Source organism: Ascaphus truei, chromosome 1 (genome assembly GCF_040206685.1).
Source record: "Ascaphus truei isolate aAscTru1 chromosome 1, aAscTru1.hap1, whole genome shotgun sequence".
NCBI lineage: Eukaryota > Metazoa > Chordata > Amphibia > Anura > Ascaphidae > Ascaphus > Ascaphus truei.
The window spans coordinates 94,829,748-94,850,772 of NC_134483.1; the positions used below are offsets into that span (position 1 = coordinate 94,829,748).

Consider the following 21,025-nt stretch of genomic DNA (forward strand, 5'->3'; position numbering starts at 1 on the left):
AAGAAATACAAATGTGTGGGTTAAACCTAGCCCACAAGTAATAAGAAAAAGAAAAATATATGTGTGGGGTCATCTCCTTTTTTATTTACTTACCTATGGCCGAATAAATATTGTTATACATTCACAATCCAGCCTTACCTATTTTTTCACTGCGCTGTGCACCGCTGACATCCTTCTCCCACAGGATTCTACTTCCGGAAATAAAATTAACATGCAGTCTGCACAGTAACCACAGACAAGCAGATATGAAATAAGATGCAATGATAACCTGAAAATGCTGATTAATGCTGAAGTAATTCATTTTTGTAATGACATGCCTATGATATAAATATGAACAGCATTTTAAAGATTCTAAGTGACGAGGTTTACATATCATTTAATAACATTTATCAGTTATACTAAGAACAAGAAATATCATCAGCTTAAGCTACTAACCACTAAAAGGTTTAGGCTTTCATTATACCAGATGCCACTGTGCGGCAGCACGAACCGGTGACGTCATCGTCACGCTGCCGCCGAGCAGCATCTTGAGCAGGCAGAGGAGACAGGGAGGCGTGGCCGTGAGCGGTTCGCACTCATTGGCTGAATCGCTAACGTGAAGCGGCCGTCACCTCCCAAGAACAAATTCCTCTGTCTCCTCTCCAGTCTGCTGCCCTGCAGTTCCAGGCGGTGCGCACGTCGCTCGAGGTATGTTTACCTCAATTGGATCAATGCATTTTGTTTTTTGTGCTGCCCGACGCCCCCAGCGGTTTTTTAGTATAACCACGGCCTTGGGCCGAGTTCTTAAATATGCAATTGTATCTATACAGATTTTAATTTTTTTAAACCAACCAGTCCAAGTGTATTTTTTGGTGATTAGAATAGAACCGCATTTAATAATCACTGATTAATGCCAGGAGCCAAGTTTGGACACACAGTTAAAAGCCTTATAGTTTCGAATATGGTCAAAAAGAAGTAGTATGTAGAAAACAAGAGAGTGGGACGTCGCTGAAACCATAATATCCAAAAATAATATATAGAGAAAAGGCCTGGTGCACAGGGAAGAGAAATATAATGAAAGAAAGTGACAGAGGTCACTGAAGTCCCCTATTAGTTGCACTCACGGCAAAAACAAGTAGCATAACTATAAGATACAAATATCCTCAGTATGGACTCAAGGTCCCAGGTGAAATAAAATAGTAGCTAGAGGATATAATATCCACAGATAGACAGATAGACAATATGGAAGCCACACCCTCCATATTAATGAACAATTGGTTAACTGAGGAAGAAGTTCATAAGCGACTTGAAAAAATTAAAGTTAATAAGGCACCTAGCCCCGATGGCATACATCCAAGAGTTCTCAAGGGGTTAAGCTCAGTAATAGCAAAACCATTATATTTAATATTCAAGGACTCCATTTCCACAGGCTCAGTACTACAAGATTGGCGTAAAGCAGATGTGGTGCCTATATTTAAAAAGGGAGCTAAATCACAACCGGGAAATTACAGACCTGTAAGCCTGACTTCAATAGTAGGGAAACTACTTGAAGGTTTAATACGGGATAATATTCAGGAATACCTAATGGAAAACAAAATTATTAGTAATACTCAGCATGGATTTATGAAAGATAGATCTTGCCAAACTAACCTTATTTGTTTCTTTGAGGAGGTAAGAAGGAATCTAGACCAGGGTAATGCAGTTGATGTGGTCTACTTAGATTTTGCAAAGGCTTTTGATACGGTTTCACACAAGAGGTTGGTGTACAAAATAAAGAAAGTTGGACTCAGTAATAATATATGCATCTGGATTGAAAACTAGTTAAAGGCCTGAGTCCTGTAACTTTGGGTTCAACTCTTATAGTGGGTGGTACAGAGTGGGAAGCAGGAGTAATTAGACACAACAAAACTGAAAGGAATTATAACAAACTTTATATTACTTTATCTATCATTTTGAACATATTAGTTCACATATCCTGTTGATCAGACAGGGTATTTGTACAATAACCTTTCGTTGGAGCTCTGGAGTCAAATAGATGCAGCTGCTGCTTCTTACAGTTAATTTGAAAGCATAACCTGTGTTCCAATGCAGGGGGATCTCTTTCTTTCCTCTGGCTGTTAAATCAAGATATTTCTCCTCTTAGCTGTTGCGGTGCTCCCTGAGGTGTCACTGTACTTTGTACTGCCAGCAAAATCCACCAGTCTCCTCACTCCATGGATCTGTCAGGCCCTTGCAGAGTGTTCTGCAGCAACCTCACCATATCAAAACAAACTGCCACCCCAGTCCCCTCAGTAATCCCTTTCCAACGGTCACTAACTGTCATTCCACTGGTTAAGCACAGTCACATGGTCAAGTGGAATGTAATTCTTAAAGGGGCCATGTCTTGTGCTGATAGCAGACACAGGGGGTTACACAACTTTAAAAACAAATTAGCCGACTTGGATTGCTCCTTTAAAACTCATTAAACAAGGCATTAAGAGATGAATAATAATAATAAAAAATACAGTAAGTATTATCTAATACTACAGAACTGATTTATTTTTTAACATAAGATTCCACACGATTGGCTGCTTTAATAAGGAAATTGAATGTGCATTTTGGAAAAATGTATTTCATACAGTAGTAGTTGGCATTTGCGTGGCTACAAAGATATATGTAGCTATAAAGATACAGTATATGTCAATTTAAATAGAATCTAAAGTGAAATAATGTTTGCGATTGACAAAAGCCCATCCTAAAGACGAAAGAAAGGCAAGGATGTAATAGAGTGTAAGGGTTTGCAACCGACAGGGAAATGGGCAGATTAGGTGGGCCAAGTTGTTCTTATTTGCCGTCAAATTCTATGTTCGTTTTCTTTAACCTTTATTCCAGTTCTAGCTTCACTTCTGCCATTGCTGACCCGGGCGGCCTCAGATCATGTGATATCATGGAAGAAAAACAAATGCAGACAGCCACAGCGTTTCATGTAACCGAAAAAATATGGCAGACCAAGTGACTACAGTACATTATTTAATTACACTAAAAATGTGATTCCATCTTAAAAATAAAGAGAATGGATGCCTGTGTCATTAAAATAATCCCCCCCCCTTTTTTTCTATTCAATGTTGCTCGACTATAATCAAAGCATCTGTTTTAATAAAATCTGAGCAGTGTTTTTAATGTTTTAATTAGTATTAGACACCTGGTTCCTTTGCATCCTTTGGCATTGTGCGTATGGTGGTAGCACTGAGGGAAAATATGTGCTGTATTGTGGGCTGTGTGGATTTTCAGGGGACTTAACAAAACGTATTGAATGAGGCCTTCGGTGAGAATGGAGTTATGGATGAGTCAGAGTAAGGGCATTCGATGTAATGGAGAAGGTGGATAGCAAAGTATTTATGTTACAGCAAAGGCATTAGTGTTTGTAAGAATCCAAACGTCTTTAAAACCGTAAACGCAAGAGCTTTATGATCTCTGATGTCAACCGCTTTCACAAGAAAAGGGCAATGAAAAAGAGCAGCGTACGGCGAGACCGGGCAGTAAAGACAAATTGGGTAGATCATGTTATGACTCCTGATCTAACAGAGCTTTGTGGATCAAGTCCTGAGGGGGTCATAAAACAAACTGTGATAGTGCAGATTGGGGCAATATCACACGGAAACTGCCGTTGACTTTCCATAGTTTCCTGATCGGCACTATCTCAATTTAATGAATAACTCACTATAAGTAATAACTTAGCGGCAGCCCCTCAGGAGGCACAAAACTGCTCGAGTTGTTTGTACGTAAATCTATGTTCCAATTGCTACGGCCTATCTTTATATCTCTGGAAGAGAAAGCAGGTTATTGCTGTTGGTAGAGAAGAAAATGGTATGAGGCTTAATAAAGAATAGGACTAATAAACTATAGAGAAACCCCCGCTACTGCTTGCAATAGTGAATTAATAATGATGGGTGTACTGTAGGTGCTGATGGGGCAATAAAAGAATGATAAACAATGGAGGAAAGAACCCCAGTAGAGCACTCATACACTGTGTTGAGATGATGGTGTAAATTTAAAACTAAACTTTATTAGAAACATAGTAAAACAATGGGGATTAAAATAGGATTAAACTCTGTATCACTACGCTTAATTACCTAAGGGATATGATAGTCCCCAGGTAGGTAGTTGTTATTGAAGTGTTGCTTGAGTACACTAGCCCCCAGCCATCTTAATTAGGGAAGCCTGGGGGAAAGCTAAATTGAGGGATTATAAATACTATTCTTATATGGAATGCCAATTATATACATGTAGTGCATTGGTGCATTAGTATTGAAATGACACTGCTAATGGTGGGTTGATTGCACAGCCTGTAGTTAGCAATAGAGTGTCATTTAAATCTTGATAAGATAATGCACCTATGTTGCCTTAGGGTTAAATGAACAGTGTAAATTACTGCCCCAAGGATACACAACAGCTATAGCTCTAGGTCATATTGTTAAGACCTCTAGCTCTAGCTGATATTGCACAGTGTAGTTATAATAAAGTGTGCTGCACTTCTAAAACCTGTTGCTAACTGCAGTAGGTGATATAGAGCACCGTATAGACTAATGGTGGCAGTTGCTATATAATCTGCCCCAGACCCAAAGGGTGTGCTATTTAACCATATAAGATTGTGAACTGACTTAATCAGTCGATTGAAATAAACATAATCTCTGATATAGAGCACCATGTGTATACTGATTGCTATACCTGGAAATCCCTGTATGGGAGTTACTGTGCAGAGTAGTTGGTTTATAAGTGTAAAAACAATTCAGCTCAGCAAGTGTAGAACATGAACAGTACATTAACAGCCCTGAATAGAGCTACTCTGCTGTAACAGTGAATGGTAGTGAGCAACAGCACAGGTAAGTATACTCTACAGCTGCTGTGTAGCTTGTTAGTATAGATATATATAATCCCTAGAAAAGGAGGCTCCCTTAGACCATCGGGTAATACAGGAGTGTGAACTGTGCAGGAGCTGAGGCTCAGCGCTGCCTGCTCTGTTGTTGAGCATAGATAGCAGCGTCTGTGTCAGAGGGCTCAGTGCCTGCACCTAACTGAGGAGTTCTGCCGACGTGCACGTTTCACTAGTAGTGCTTAATCATGGCCAGAGTGGAGGACTTTAGATGCCAAGTGCTCAATGGTTTATAGCAGTGGTGCGCAAACTGGGGGGTGCTAGATTTCCTGGGGGGGGAGGTGCGGCAGTTATAGAGGTCCCACGCTCTCCCCCCAGGTATTTAAATTAAATGCCGGGGAACCGCGCGAGGCCTCTCTTATTCACTTACTATCCGTTCCAGTGACACGTCGTCCTGGTAACCCGGCATCATTTGGTCATGTGACATCACGTTACTATGGCGACGTGATGTCACATGACCCTGTGCATCATTTGACGCTGGGGTCAAGCAGGGGGGTCAGGGCACGAGGCGCCGAGGAGAGCTGGCAGGGGTGCGCACGGGGAAAAGTGCACACCCCTGGTTTATAGTTATGTCTCTTAAAATAAAATGTAATCTGGCACAATGTTCACATTTGTTGCAAATCCTTAACCCTTTCAGTGGCCACGGCCCCTCCGGCACTTCTGCATCGCGTGAACGCTCTTCAGAGCTATCACGTGATGGTGTTTCTGTTCTGGGTGCCACTTTTCTTGACGTACACCGTAGGTAAATAGGGCCATGAAGGGGTTAAACACTGTAGGGTAATGAATGTCTTAATACCTAGAAATATATGGAAGGAGTCACAGATTAAGGAATAATTGAATGAAGTGTACACACTGTTTCACAGTAGTGTGACCGTAAAGCATAATGTTTAATGTTAAAGGGGCAGTCCCCTTTAGCACCAAAATGAACTAATGGCAGCAGCATGTATTTGTGTGTGTGTGTGTGTAACGGGTATTCCCCCCCCCCTCCCAATCGCATATAGTGTGTGTGTGCGGGGAACCTAATGTTACCTGGTGTGGTGCGTTATACCTGTCAGGCTCACAGGAGGCCTGAGCCTCCGCTAGTGAGAGCCTGGGGTGAATCTCTGGAATGTTCTCGTCGGTCAGCGCCTCCACCTATGTAGGATTCTATAGGAATGTAGAATGGGCCTAGCATAGGAACCCACCCAGAAACCACATACACCAGGGTTATGGCTAAAAGGTTTACTGAATGAGCAAATAACACAATAACATCACATCACATCATATTGTATAGCAACACAACACAGAGTATTATACTTTCACAGTGCAACATCATCAGTATGCACAACGATATATATGCCACCCTCTGCCACTAGCTGGCAGCTATAACCTTGCCCCTAACTGGGCTATAACCTCCTTACACAGTATCCCCAAGGTCCTTGTACCCAAAGTCCCAAGAGTCCCACAACCCCACCCACATGTGGAACAGCGCTGCCCACTAAGATGAAGTGTATAGGTGGTGCACTTGGTGACTTGGATAATACCTGCCCGGTGCTCCTGCTACCGGGTGCGCAGATGACCTTTGCTTGGAATCCCTTGCTCCAGGAGATGATCCAAGATGCCTCCGCCTCAACGGTGGGTGGCACCCGCATGGAGTGATCCACCTTTATAATGTCTCTTTTCTCTGCTAACGCAGAGGATGTATTACCTTCACAGCAATTGCCAGGATAGTCACGGTTCCTGGCTGGACCCTCACTTGTCTAGGTTCTACAGGACCCTGTCCCTAGTCTAAGGGAAGTCCCTGTAGTAACCACAAGCTGAGGTGAGTAGGGCCTAGCTGGGGCCTAGTGCAGGAGGCTACTTTCCTCCCTGCACAAACACAGCCTCCCCTCTCTGTGTCTCAGCTCTTAACTGACAATCCCTGTCTTCACACACCATTGTTGCAACTTTGCAGCATGAGAATCTGTCAGCCTTATTGGCTGTCTGGGTGCCTGTGACCAGGGTGAAAGTGCAGTCCCCAGAGGCTGCTGGGAACTGTAGTCCTTGGTGGCTCTCTTTAACATTGGGGCCTCGTGCGCGCTGTGTAATGGCCGCCGCCGCTGCTAACTGCGCATGTGCGAACTGGGGGATGTCCCTGACTATGGAGCGCCTCTTCTCACTCCCTGTAATGGCTGCCATATCGCATCTGAGGCTATACTACACGCGCGCAAACTTCCGCGTATGCGCAAACGCACACAAGATGGTGGCGCCCTGTAGCTGATGTCGCTGGGAGCCCCCGGTGACGCGATCACCCCTGCAACTGCCCTCACGCTGTCGCAGGTAGTAGAGAACCGAATGTATGGGGAGCCAGAGGGGACCTGGCTACGTGTGTGTGTGTGTGTGTGTGTGTGTGTGTATGTATCCTATTTTTATTGTCTCCATAGGAACCAAATACTTAGGAGTCATTTATTATAATTTTTTTAAACTAATTCCTTTTGTAAGAAGGCTATTTATGAGCTGTTGTATATAAAAGTACATTGTTGATCCAGACTTTTTAACTCTTTATTGTTTGTTTAAAACGAATTATGTTGCCATCATTAGCCAAAGAGATAAAGGGGAAATACCAATAATTTCCAAACAAAGTTAGAAATGATTGAAAGTGAATTGCTCTGTAAAGGTGTGAATCATTCTATGGAAAACAATTAGAAAACATGGAAAACAATTACATTGAAAACTGGTTTACACATTTTTTGTTTGCCTGCTATGTGGGACTGCTCTTTTAAAGCCTTTACTCAATATGATAAGTAAAGTGCAGTTAACTTACATTCAAGCAAGTGGAAGTAAATGTACAGTATCATTAATTCCTTGTCCACGACCCCAGCCCCCCCCCCCCCCTCTCCTGATCAGTACATTAAATAGGAGTCATGTGGATGTCCTAGCACTGGTATTTTGTTATTTGGAATTATGAGAAATGTTAACCCCTTTTATCCAATTAGCAGTTTATACCATCCTTGCTTTGGATAATAAATAAAGGGCCTTGATCAATTGTTTTTTTTATTTTACGACGTCTATTGAAAGATTAAAGACATTAATGAGGAAACAAATGAAAATTGACACATTTATGCGCGAGCGGGAAATGTATGTTAAAGCGATCGAGGTGCAGAAACAAACTCTGCAACTGTTTAAATATACTTCTACAATCTCAAAAGTGCAACTAAGAGGTGACGTTTTGATATTTAATTCAGATGATGTTTAAGTCAGAGATTTGTCTGGCACTGATAGTTTCATAGCTACTCGGTGCCTTTATTGATGATTCAATTACTTTTTGTTTACATTTTTGACAAGTTTGTAACCAGTCTCCTCAAAACAAAATACAGTTGACCGACATATATATATATATATACACACACAGTTGTGTGAAAAAGAAAGTACACCCTCTTTGAATTCTATTGTTTTACATATCAGGACATAATAACAATCATCTGTTCCTTAGCAGGTCTTAAAATTAGGTAAATACAACCTCAGATAAACAACAACGCATGACATATTACACCGTGTCATGATTTATTTAACAAAAATGAAGCCAAAATGGAGAAGCTATGTGTGAAAAACTAAGTACACCCTTACGGCTTCCATAGGAATTAAGATGCTACGTAGCAGACAGGCGCTGCTAATCAAATGTCCTTGATTAATTGATCATCAGCAAGTGTGACCACCTCTATAAAAGCCGAAGTTTTAGCAGTTTGCTGGTCTGGAGCATTCAGGTGTGTGATAACACAATGCCAAGGAGGAAAGACATCAGCAATGATCTTAGAGAAGCAATTGTTGCTGCCCATCAATTTGGGAATGGTTATAAGGCCATTTCCAAACAATTTAAAGCCCATCATTCCACAGTGAGAAAGATTATTCAAAAGTGGAAAACATTCAAGACAGTTGCCAATCTTCCCAGGAGTGGACGTCACAGCAAATTCACCCCAAGGTCAGACCGTGCAATGCTCAGAGAAATTGCAAAAAGCCCAAGAGTTACATCTCCGACTCTACAGGCCTCAGTTAGCATGTTAAATGTTAAAGTTCATGACAGTCCAATCAGAAAAAGACTGAACAAGTAGGGTTTGTTTGGAAGGGTTGCTAGGAGAAAGGCCCACAAACCTCAATGAACTGAAGCAACGTTGTAAAGAAGAGTGAGACAGAATTCCTCCAAAACGATGTGAGAGACTTATAAAGTCATACAGAAACGATTACTTCAAGTTATTGCTGCTAAAGGTGGTTCTACAAGCTATTGAATCATATGGTGTACTTAGTTTTTCACACATGGCATCTCCATTTCGGCTTTATTTTTGTTAAATAAATCATGACACAGTGTAATATGTCATGTGTTGTTGTTCATCTGAGGTTGTATTTACCTAATTTCAAGACCTGCTTGTTATTATGTCCTGATATGTAAAACCATAGAATTCAAAGAGGGTGTACTTTCTTTTTCACACAACTGAATGGGTTTCCTCTTTCTTAAATTTAACCTAGGATGTAAAGTTTAATAAAGGTATAATGGATTGATTCTACTATACGGTATATATATATTTTAGAGGAAACACAGTCTTACCCCTATGGGTCCCTATGGATACACGTAAACTACTAAAAGAAGGCATTCCCACCAAGTTTTTGATTGCCTACATAAAGAGAACACGATGTTTTAGGGTAGTAATACCTTTACCTGGACAACATGAGAGTGTTGTTGGAATTTACGCATAATTATTAAAGTTTTCACAAGTCTCTTGTACAGCTGCCAAAGACTACAGATATGAACACCCAGGAACCCATGAAAATCTGTCCCACAGGGATTCCAAATATTTCTGGCTAACATCAGACCATGTTTAAACTGCAGGTAATACAATTCTAGGAACAGATACACTTCGTGAGCGGTCTAGGATGTTTGGCCGTGGCCTTTTGACCACGATGAAACCACTGCCGGTGCCCCACCGCATCGCATGTCGCTGCCAGGAAAACTCACCGCTGGACATGTCGCTGCTTGTCTGTCACATTTCTTCGCCACCGGCATGTTTAAATGTCCTGGCCACTGCTCCTAATGTGAACACACCCATTATGAATGCGCCCGCTAAGCAGGACACTCAGCACTGCCAGACACTCGCCAGCCCCGCCAGCATGCCCGCCAGCATGCCCGCCTGTCGCAAGAAAATGGTAAGTTATGCAAACATTTTTGCGCGTTGCTGGTGGTGCCGGGCGGGTGTGCTGAGAGGGTGTGTTCACAACGGGCACCTAAGAAATGAGAAGAATCAGCGATGTGTCCAGTGGTGAGTGTTCCCGGCAGCGACTTGCGATGTGCCGGTGGCGCTCTGGTCGCAGCCAAACATCCCATTCCGCTTCACTGGGGCCTCTGCTTAGATTCCATCTACAATGCATGCAAAACCCCACTTATTTAGCAAATTCACGTGTCTCAGACAGGTCCATAAACCTGCCTTTCCCCATAGTCATAGCATGCTTCCACTGCAGCTTTCCAGTGTAAAGAGGCACTCAATAGTGCAATATGTTTGTGACAATTGGTGGACTGGGTCTGCAAATCCAAGGGGATATACGCACATATTCCCCATTCTATTTTGCATGTCGAAAGACACAGAGAACGCTCAGGAGAGGAGCGGTGAGAGCACCGTTGATCCCAGTCTACTGTTTACTATGCTTTTAATGATTTGACACTGTGAGTGTGCCATTTTTATTCATTATATATTGATAACATTTACTACCAGTCTGCACTATTGGATTTTTTACCTTTTATTGACGATGGTCATCCCACTCTAAGACGGACAAGAGCACAAGGCCACCCGCCACTGTCACTGATTTAGGACATGCTAGAAAGAATGGGGAATATGTGAGCATATCCTCGTGGATTTACAGACCCAGTCCACCAATTGTCACAAACATATTGCACTATTGTGTGCCTCTTTATATTTTCATATTAACCTGCGCGTCATCATGGTAACCTGGCGTCAAATGACGTCACGGGGGTCGCGTGACATCATGTTACCATGGCAACGTGACGCCACATGACCCCGCGCATCATTTGACGCTGGGGCCGAGCAGGTGGGGGGGGGGGTGAAGGTGGGGGGGGGGGGTGCCGAGGAAAGCTAGCAGGTGTGCGCACAGGGAAGAGTTTGCGCACCCCTGCTCTATATGCTTTCACTGCACCCAGGAATTGTGCATGGAGGGATACAATGTGTATTGTGCTGGTCTTATGAATTTTACTCTAAAAGGCTACAGGTGCATTCTCTTCATAAACTGATCTGTTTGATGTCATTCAAAAGTCATAAATCTTGTTTACAGCAGATAATGGCTCTCAATTCTCTCACGCCACGTGTATCTCTTTCCTGGAGTTCAGCTTTTCTTTGTGCACCCCATATAGATGATCACTTCTGTACAGGAAATAAATTGCTTACATGAAAGAAAATTAGGAGAAAAAAAAAGGGAGTATTACATTTCCAACAAGTATTTATAAGAATGCTACAGAGAGGGCTTTATAAATTACATGGTCCAGTCAGGCACGTCATCGTTAAAATAAAGTTCGCCAAATAGGTTTTTTTTAACAAAACTGATTGCTTAACTACTATATATTACTCCTATGAGCATATGAGACTGCTTGATAGTGGGGGTTTTAAGCATAGATTTGTTTTAATGTGTTTTCAGGCTCTATATTTTTCTACAAATGTATAGTATTTTCTCCCTGTATTTTAATTATCCTTATAAATGGAGAAAGACTAAACTACAGTTGTTGTTTTTTTTGTTTGCTTTTTTACTATAGTCTTCCAGCTACCTAACTGGAAAAATATCCCATGATTTGAATGGGATTCCTTTATCTTTGATAAATATGTTTGTGTTCTGCAGCCAGGAAACTGTAGTTAATAGATTCAAATTACTTTTCGAATCCTTTGCTTAGTGGAGACATTCTCGCATAACTTGCCCAGAGAATATCCCCAACTGCTTAGGGTTTGCAACCGCTTTGTCAGGGCCCTAAGGTTTTTGGTTCATCTTATAATGTCAATATGTGGAATTGCATGCACGTGGTGGATGCCGTGAAGGGCTTGCGGACTAAAGCAACAGAATACTACTGTTATTGAAAACGATATCACTGTATTATAAAGCAAATATCCCGACCACCATCCTGACTCTTGCGTTCTTCTCAAGGATGTCTTCTTTCTACCCCCTATGTATCTAAAGCCCTCTCCCGCCCTAAACCTTTCTCACTTACTGCCCCGCACCTCTGGAATGCCCTTCCCCTCAATACCCGACTAGCAACCTCTCTATCCACCTTTAAGACCCAGCTTAAGACACACTTGCTTAAAGAAGCATATGAATAGCACTGTGGATAATACTTGACACATGATACATAAAGCTTGGCCCCCTGCAGACGCACTTACCAGAACTCCCTCCTACTGTCTCTGTACGTTCTCCCTACAGTACCTACCAATTAGACTATAAGCTCCCCGGAGCAGGGACTCCTCTTCCTTAATGTTACTTTTATGACTGAAGCCCTTATTCCCATGACCTGTTATTTATATTATCTGTTATTTATTTGATTACCACATGTATTACTAATGTGAAGCGCTATGTACATTAATGGCGCTATATAAATAAAGACATATGTAGCCCCGGTCTATTTTCAGCCTCAGAGACCCCCTTCATTGCGTGCCGAGTGGTCGCGGGTGCCGCCGGAGGCAGTGAGGGAACTGCTGGCACACGGCAAAGGTGGGGGTAGGAGCAGGGAGCGCTCCGAGGCTCTGCGGCGCACCTGGCTAGCGTTGGCCGCCATTACAGATGCGAGCGCCTGCGCAGATAGGGCTAGGGAGTTGCGGCGGCCATTAGGGAGTCACGCATGCGCAGTGCAAGCGCGCACGCGGCCCCAATACAAAAGCAGCCTCCACGGGACTACAGTTCCCATGAGGCTTAGGGCCAAAGACCCCAGGTGTCCCAGAGTGGCCAATGAGGGCCAAGGATCCCCGAGAGCAGGGAAAGGGATACATTTCGCGGGCTTAGCAGTGTCAGTTGGAGCTGGGAGTAGGAAGGGGGAGGAAGGGTGTAGGGAGCAAGTGGCCAGGTCAGGTAATCCCCAGGTCCCAGGCAGGCCCCTATACCCACTAGGGTAGTGGATAGGTTCTGAGGGAAGGCCCCTAAGGTAGGGACTCTGCCCTTAGGTGTGTGGCGTGGAGTCTTGTCAGTGACACAGCTGTCAGTGCTGTGTGCGCTGACAAGGAGACCCAGGGTTGAGTGCAGTGCGGTTGCTGCAGATATTAGGTTGAGCTCGTGAGAGGGGATCCGGGAGGTGAAGGGAGAGGTAGTGTGGGTGCAGGGGGTCAGTGACCCATCTGCATAGGACAGTTCTACCCCGTAGGCCCCTGGGAGAATCCCTGAAGTCACCGTAGGTTGCAGTGCTGCAGGGAAGGCCTATAGTGATAGGAATTACATCACCCCTTACTGAGTACCAGTTAGGGACAAGCACAGAGTTGCGGCGGTTGCAGTCATCTGGGACCAGATGGCTGGACACCGTGATATCTGGAGGCCACGGGTCGGATGCGTCTAATCCTTTTCTGTTACGCCGGTGCTGCCCGCAGACCTGACCCGTCCCCTGTGCTGAGGTGGGACGTAGGGATACACGCACCCGCAGCAAACGGAGCGCGTCCGGAGTGTGGTGTTAGTGTTGCCAGGCCAGGTATAGTAATGAAGACAATACTTGCTTGTACCGGTAGTAGAGGAGGAGTAGTTATTGCCGTTGCAGGATCAGGGATAGGAGAGTTGCGGATGATCGAAGGTATAAGCCGTGTTACAGGGATGCCAGAAGTTACGAAGTCCAAGTAGAGCCGAAGTCGAGAGCCAGAGGGAGTAGTCGTCCAATCCGCATCTATACCTGAGGAGTCACTGAGAGAGTAGTCAAATGCTTCCATACAGAGACTATGTCGAGCGACGAGTGATGGGAAGCACAGGCATAATAAAGCTGGGCAGGCCAATGGAAAAAGGGGGCAGGCCTGGAGGACTGCAAGGAGTCTTCCCTGATAGGAGGGAGGTGTTACAGCCCAGCTGAGTGTAATCCTTGATTTGCATGTAACTGTGTGATGCTTGGGGGCGACGCCTCACTGCAGGAGCAGTGGTTAAAAGTGCTCTGTTAGGCGTGTGCTCTGTAAGCTGGGAATGCATGCACATAACGTCTGGGGCTGGTGTGCGTGTAGGTGTTCGTGCAGGAGGGCGTGGGCGCGCCCGGCGCTGAGCAGAGGAATCGCCGAGGGGAGTGATCCCGCGACGGCGGCAGGGGCGAGGAGCCGTGAAGGCCGGTAAGGCAAGATTGTTTTGTGTGTCCAGGGGCTCCCTGCAGAGAGGGAGTGCTCCATGTGGGAAGCAAGGAGAATGCCAATTCCTGACAGTACCCCCCTCTTCAGGAACGGCCTCAGGACGGTCCAAGAACGGTTTCTCTGGAAACTTTTTCCTGAAGGACTTAAGAAGGGCCGGGGCATGAATGTCCTTTGAAGGTACCCAGGATCTCTCTTCACGGCCAAAGCCCTTCCTCTGCACCAAGAACTGGAGCTGACCCCTGGATAGGCGAGAATCCAAAAGAGAGTGAACTTCGTATTCCTCGTTATTTTGTACAGTAATGGGATCCGGTTTACGAGTCTGATCTGGAAAGAAGTGACTGGAGATGAATGGTTTTAAGAGGGACACATGAAAGACATTGGGAATCTTCATACTGGGTGGTAGTTGGAGCCGGAATGCCACAGGATTGATTTGTTCACAAATAGGGAAGGGTCCCAGGAACTTAGGTGCCAGTTTAGGAGATGGTTCTTGAAGATGGAAATCGCGCTCGTCTGGGAGAGAGCCCGCCTATTACTCGGTCGCTACACTTCCGGTTCCGGGTCAGGGACCCTGTGTGACTGAAGCAGTGTGTTGTAGTCAGGACGGGGGTAACCAAATAGATGGAGACCAGATTCCTGTGGGAGTAGCTACATGCTGCTGTTTTACTAATTGTAAGTAATTCTGTGCTTCTGTTGTTACAATAAATTGACCCTATCTCACCCTGGTATTTTCTTTCTCTGCGCTCCACCTCCCATCCCTTTTTTCCAGTTTAGGAGATGGTACCTTGAGGTGGATATTCCTAGAGGAGAGCCATACCAAATCCCCTGGTTTGTAACTGGGCGCCGAACGATGACGACGATTGGCCTGTAGTTTCGATCTGCGGAAGGAGTTGAGAAGGGTAGACTGAATCCTGGACCATGCGGTTTGGAGGGAAGAAATGCGTTCATCTACGGCTGGTACTCCAGAAGGAATGTTGGGGATGGGAAGACAGGGAGGGTGGAACCCATAATTTATAAAGAAGGGTGACTCCCGGGTGGACTTGTTTTTTGCAGAATTGACGGCATACTCTGCCCAAGAGAGGAGTTGAGCCCAATCATCCTGGAAATCGGATATAAAACATCTCAGGTACTTCTCCAGGGATTGATTGATTCTCTCTGTTTGTCCATTGGACTGAGGATGATAGGCGGAAGAGAAGGAAGAAGAGATGCCCAATCTCTTCGTGAAAGCTCTCCAAAATTTGGATACGAACTGAGAACCTCTGTCAGAAACAATGGACGAAGGGATCCCATGAATCCAAAAAATCTGCTCCGTAAAGATATCAGCAAGGGCGGGGGAGGTGGGTAATCCTTTAAGTGGTTGGAGATGGAAATCGCGCTCGTCTGGGATCCTAAGGGAGACTCCTCTGGAAGGTCTCCTCTCCCGCTGCTCCCTCTCCCTCCGGTGATCAGACACAGTCCAGAATACAAAAAAGAGATGGGAGGTGGAGCGCAGAGAAAGAAAAAACCAGGGTGAGATAGGTTCAATTTATTACAAAAAACAGCACAGAAGACCACCAAGATAGTGTTCATTCCTCTGGACCTGGGCAACTCCACGATGAAATCCTTAGAAATGTGGGACCAGGGGCGGTCGGGAACTGGAAGGGGTAACAGAAAACCCTGAGGCTTTTGACGGAGAGTCTTGCTTTGAGCGCACGTGGGGCAGGCGCGGGTAAACTCCAGAATATCTTGAGACATCCTTGGCCACCAGAAATTCCGATGAATGAGATCAGTAGTCTTCTTAAAACCTGGATGACCTGCAGATTTAGAGGAATGACCCCAAGACAGGACCTCTGGAACAAATTTGGATGGTACAAAGAGTTTGTTGTCGGGAACGACCAAGTCCTTGGGAATGCGTCTCTGGGAGTGCAAAATCTTGTCAAGATTCTTGAAAGTAGTCGTGGCGAGAATCCTCTCATGTGGAAGGATAGTCTCCAACGATTCCTCTGGCCTCTCTTCAGAAGAATGTATACGGGAGAGTGCGTCTGCCTTTACGTTCTTGGTCCCGGGAATATAGGACAGGTGAAAATCGAATCGAGAAAAAAAAAAGAGCCCAACGAGCCTGTCGTGGACCAAGGCGTCGAGCGTTCTCTATGTAAAGAAGGTTCTTGTGGTCCGTGAGAATAGTAAACGGCTCTTTTGACCCCTCCAGCAGGTGTCTCCACTCTTGAAGAGCCATCTTCACGGCCAGAAGTTCCCTGTTACCCACGTCATAGTTCCTCTCGGCAGACGAGAATTTCTTGGAAAAATATGCACAGGGATGTAACTTATCTTGGGGCGTGGGTCTCTGGGAAAGAACGGCACCAGCGCCGCAATCAGAAGCGTCGACTTCCAGGACGAAGGGAAGTTCGATGTTGGGATGACGGAGAATAGGTGCGGATATAAAGGCTTCCTTGAGTGTCTCGAAGACGGAGATGGCCTCGGGTGACCATGCAGAAGGATCAGCTCCTTTTTTGGTGAGCGCAGTGAGGGGTGCCACAATGGTGGAAAAACTCCGTATAAACTTACGATAGTAATTAGCGAACCCTAAAAAACGTTGTATGGCCTTGAGAGAGTTGGGTCTTGGCCATTCAGTGACTGCTTGAAGTTTACCGGAGTCCATCATAAACCCCTCATCGGAAATGATATACCCCAGGAACGGAGTAGAGGTCGTATGAAAGGTGCACTTCTCCAGTTTGGCGTACAAATGGTGTTCACGGAGACGGGAAAGGACGTAGGAGGTGTGGCGTATATGGATCTTGGAAAAATTATTACCCACTGTGACCCAACAACAATCTGCACAGGCTCAGGAGCCCGGCCCATAATTCCAGGTGCTGACACATACTGGGAACCCAGGGGAGGTGATTGACTAGAGTTGTATAAAAGTGAGGGGCAGAGTTGAGCTCACATTAAAGACCATCACCACAGATCAGACAGACCAGGCTGTGGAGGAAGTGGGGGCAGTCAGGCATTTCAAGAGGCCCAGCAGACAGATGCCACTGGAAGGAATGAGAGGCTTTGCAAAAAAGTTCTCTTCTGAGTCTGACAAGGAGCGGGTGTATTGGGATAAAGGGAGGCTATACAGAGACCCTGATTAGCTGACAGAAAGCCAGTGGTACCCATGGAATTTTGGGAAGTTACCAAGAGTAGCTCAAGAAATTCCATTGACAGGACACTTGTGGGTGCTCAAAACCAAGTCACAATTAACCCATCATTTTTATTGGCCTAATATGGTCAGAGATGTGGCGAACTATTGTCCCACCTGCCCTATGTGTCAAAAGGTGGGGAAAATTAGGGATACAGGCTGTGCAGCCCTAATCTACCTGCCTATCATATGGGAGCCCTTTGAACACATAGCTATGTATATAGAGTGTTCCCTAGCTATTCTGAGTGGTTCCAGTTAGAGGTTTATCCTCACTGTGTTATATTATACCACCAGATACCATGAAGCAGTAGTCCTGTCCTCCATAAGGAGTTACAAGGTTGCAGATGTTAAGCTTTTTTTTACGGTAGGGTTTCTTCCATTTGGGAAGAAAAATGCTCTGGCCACCTTCCAATGGTTAGTAAATCATCTGTTAGAAGGCCTAGACGGAAGTGCTATAGTCTATCTAGATGCTATTACAGTATTTAGTCATACATGGGAGGGGTATTTGACGCATCTCACAAGGTTACTGGACTGTGTCAAAGCAGCAGGGCTTACTATTAAACCATACAGTGCCAAATGGGCATGTCTGAACCTTGGGAACCGGGTATGGCGTGGGACCTTCTGTCCGGAGCCCAGCAAGGTGAATGCTATAACTGTGTGGCCCACCTCGAAGACTAAAAAGCAGGTGATGTCCTTTTTAGGGACTGTTGGGAACAACAGAAAGTTTGTCCCTCATTATAGTGCCATGGCCAAACCTCTAACAGACCTAACAAAAGGGAAACTGCCCCAAGTAGTGACATAGACATCTGACTGCGAGGAAGCCTTTACAGCCCTGAAAATCTCTCTCGCTAACGAACCTGTGTTACAGGTATCTGACTTTACTAGGAGGTTTGTAGAACAGACTGACACTTCTATCTGTCTCCTGTGAGGTCAGCTGGGTTAACCTGATATTTGCATTAATAGGCCAATAAAACAATATGTTTATAATAGTGGTTACTGATGAGGGTGTACAGATGTACCACAGATTTTACACAATCTTTAGGTTATCTTCAAGGACGTCATGTAAATTAATTTAATCATTTTGGCTAAACCCATGGAAGATGTTAATCATCATACACTTAAATTGATTCTGCATATTCTAACAGCAGCTAGATGCACCGTAGCAGCGGCGTGGAACAAGACACTCCCGCCCTCCAGAGGAGAGGTTATTAGAAGGGTCAATGATGTTCAATTAATGGAGGAACTTGCCTCATTACTGAATTATACCACAAAGAAGTATGATAGGGTCCAGGAGCCCTGGAATGCTGGATAGGGGTGCGCTCCCGGAGGGAGAGAGGATATTGGAGTGCTGAATGTAAAATATAGTGTTTATCAAATGTTGTACGATATGTAATGTGATTATTGTGTTTGTAACAAATGTGATACAAAAATGGTTGTTCCCCCCCCCTCCCCTTTCCCCCCTCTTTTTGTACCCCTTCCTTTCCCATTTATGTTTGAAAAATCTAATAAAAATATAAGTTGAAAAAATCAGCAAGCTTTTGCTTCCATTCAGAAAGGAATGAAAGACCATCCTCTTTAAACAAAGCCAGGCAAACATACCCTAATACCCTGGCAGTCAGCTTTCCTGCTCCCATTTATGCTTTCCGCCCTTGTTGATCTTCCTTGTCGTTCCCCTATATATTTTCGGTCGGTCTCGGTTGTACTGTAGGTCTGGGATGGGTGTCATTCCTGAATTCCTACACACGCTCTAATACTGATTTAGATGGGGAGTAGTGCGTTAGAAAAAAAATCAAAATGAATAACAGAAACAGATAGCTCTCAACTAAGTAGAATGTTTTTATTGCACTGTATCCTTTTTTTTTATTTTTATAAACTACTGTTTGCATTGCTTTTAAAATCAGTGGGAACAATGTTGATTTGTGATGTGGAACCCTATTTTAATTATAAAATGACTCCATAAATGGTTATCAATTAAGTAATAATCCCCGAAGAACAGGGCATTACTGGCCAATAATGCCCTGGCTGGAAGAGTTGAAGGCCCGAGGCGAAGCTGAGGGACTTTAACCCAGCCAGGGCATTATTGGCCAGTAATGCCCTGTTCTTCAGGATTATTACTATTATAGGCTAAATTTAGGCTTTTTTAAAAATTTCTTAAAAAAAGATACATTTTTGTAGTCAGTATACCTGTGTAGGAAAAAGTAGTAAAGTAGACGATGAGAGGGCTGAGGGCGGGAGAGAGAGAGGTTTAGGGGGGAAGAGAGGTATAGGGGGAGAGAGAGGTGAAGGAGGGGGAGAAGAGAGAAGAGAAGGGGGGAAGAGAGAGGTGAAGGGGGGGGGAAGAGAGAGGTGAAGGGGGGAAATAGAGAAGTGGTGGGGGGGAAAGAGAGAAGTGGTGGGGGGGAGAGAGGTGAGGGGTAAGAGGGAGGTGAGGGGGAGGAAGAGGGAGGTGAGGAGGGTGAGGGAGGTGAGGAGGGTGAGGAAGAGGGATGTGAGGGGGGAAGAGGGAGGCGAGGGGGGGAAGAGGGAGGTAGGGGGGGGAAGAGGGAAGTAGGTGGGGAAGAGGGAGGTAGGGGAGGGAGAGGGAGGTAGGGGGGGAAGAGGGAGGTAGGGGGGGAAGAGGGAGGTAGGGGAGGGAAGAGGGAGGTGGGGGGGGGGAAGAGGGAGGTAGGGGGGGGAAGAGGGAGGTGAGGGGGGAAGAGGGAGGTGAGGGGGGAAGAGGGAGGTGAGGGGGGAAGAGAGAGGTGAGGGGGGGAGAAGAGAGGTGGAGGAGGGGGGGAAGAGAGAAGTGAAGGAGGGGGGGGAGAGAAGTGGTGTGTGGGTGGGAGATAGGTTAGGGGTAAGAGGGAGGTGAGGGGGGGAAAGAGGGAGGTGAGGGGGGAAAGAGAGAGTGAGGGGGAAAGAGAGGTGAAAGGGGGAAGAGAGAGGTGAGGGGGGATAGAGGTGAGGGGGGGTAAGAGAGAGGTGAGGGGGGATAGAGGTGAGGGGGGAGAGAGGGGTGAGGGGGGGAATTGGGGGGAATGGAGGGGGGAGGTGGGTGGAGGGGGAGGTGGGTGGAGGGGGGTGTGGGAGAGAAGTGGGGGGACTGTGATATTAACTATAACTAAATAAAAAGAAATACAAATTACCTTACAGTAGCACAGGCAATAGATGTGGTGAGAAATATTACTTTGTTGCAAGCAACAAAGTTACCAGTTGGGACACACAGCTTCTGACAGCACTAGCAGCTGTGTGAGAGAGGGAGAGAGGCTGCTTGTGCTGCCGTGATCAGTGAGGAGAGCAGGGCTGCTGCAGTTAAGATTTAAATTTGCCAGTTTTTTTCTCAGTGCGAGCCCCTGCAACTCTGCTTTGAGGCGAGTTGGCAAGTTAAATTCTGGGCATTACTGAATGAATAATGCCCTGAATTCTGACCAATCAGAGAGCAGGGATTTCAGTAATGCCCGGAATTTTACTGCTTTAGCCTATAATTGAACATATTATACTATTTGAAGTCACTTAAACAGTTGTTAAAATGATATTACAGGTAGCAGGGTTCATAGTAATGTGCAGATTCCTTTTGCTCATAGGACTTAGATAGCTGCAGATACCGCTTAAGTGACTGGCACAGGCTGCTCTAAAACATGAGATTGCTGCAGTGTCCTCCACCAGGATACCAGATTATAGCAGAATAAAAAA

At 45.2% G+C, this 21,025-nt stretch overlaps 1 protein-coding gene and 1 long non-coding RNA gene across 2 annotated transcripts in view; both read right to left on the reverse strand.

Moving 5' to 3' along the window:
• Window positions 1–21,025, reverse strand: part of ANKRD34B (ankyrin repeat domain 34B) — an 88,140-nt gene that overhangs the window by 17,762 nt on the left and 49,353 nt on the right. The gene's annotated exons all lie outside the window — the stretch shown is intronic.
• LOC142469307 (uncharacterized) lies at window positions 9,317–20,614 on the reverse strand. Its single transcript, XR_012789018.1, has 3 exons — window positions 20,479–20,614; window positions 18,953–19,106; window positions 9,317–11,290 (listed from the first exon to the last, which is right to left on the reverse strand). It is a non-coding gene; the product is annotated as an uncharacterized LOC142469307 (long non-coding RNA).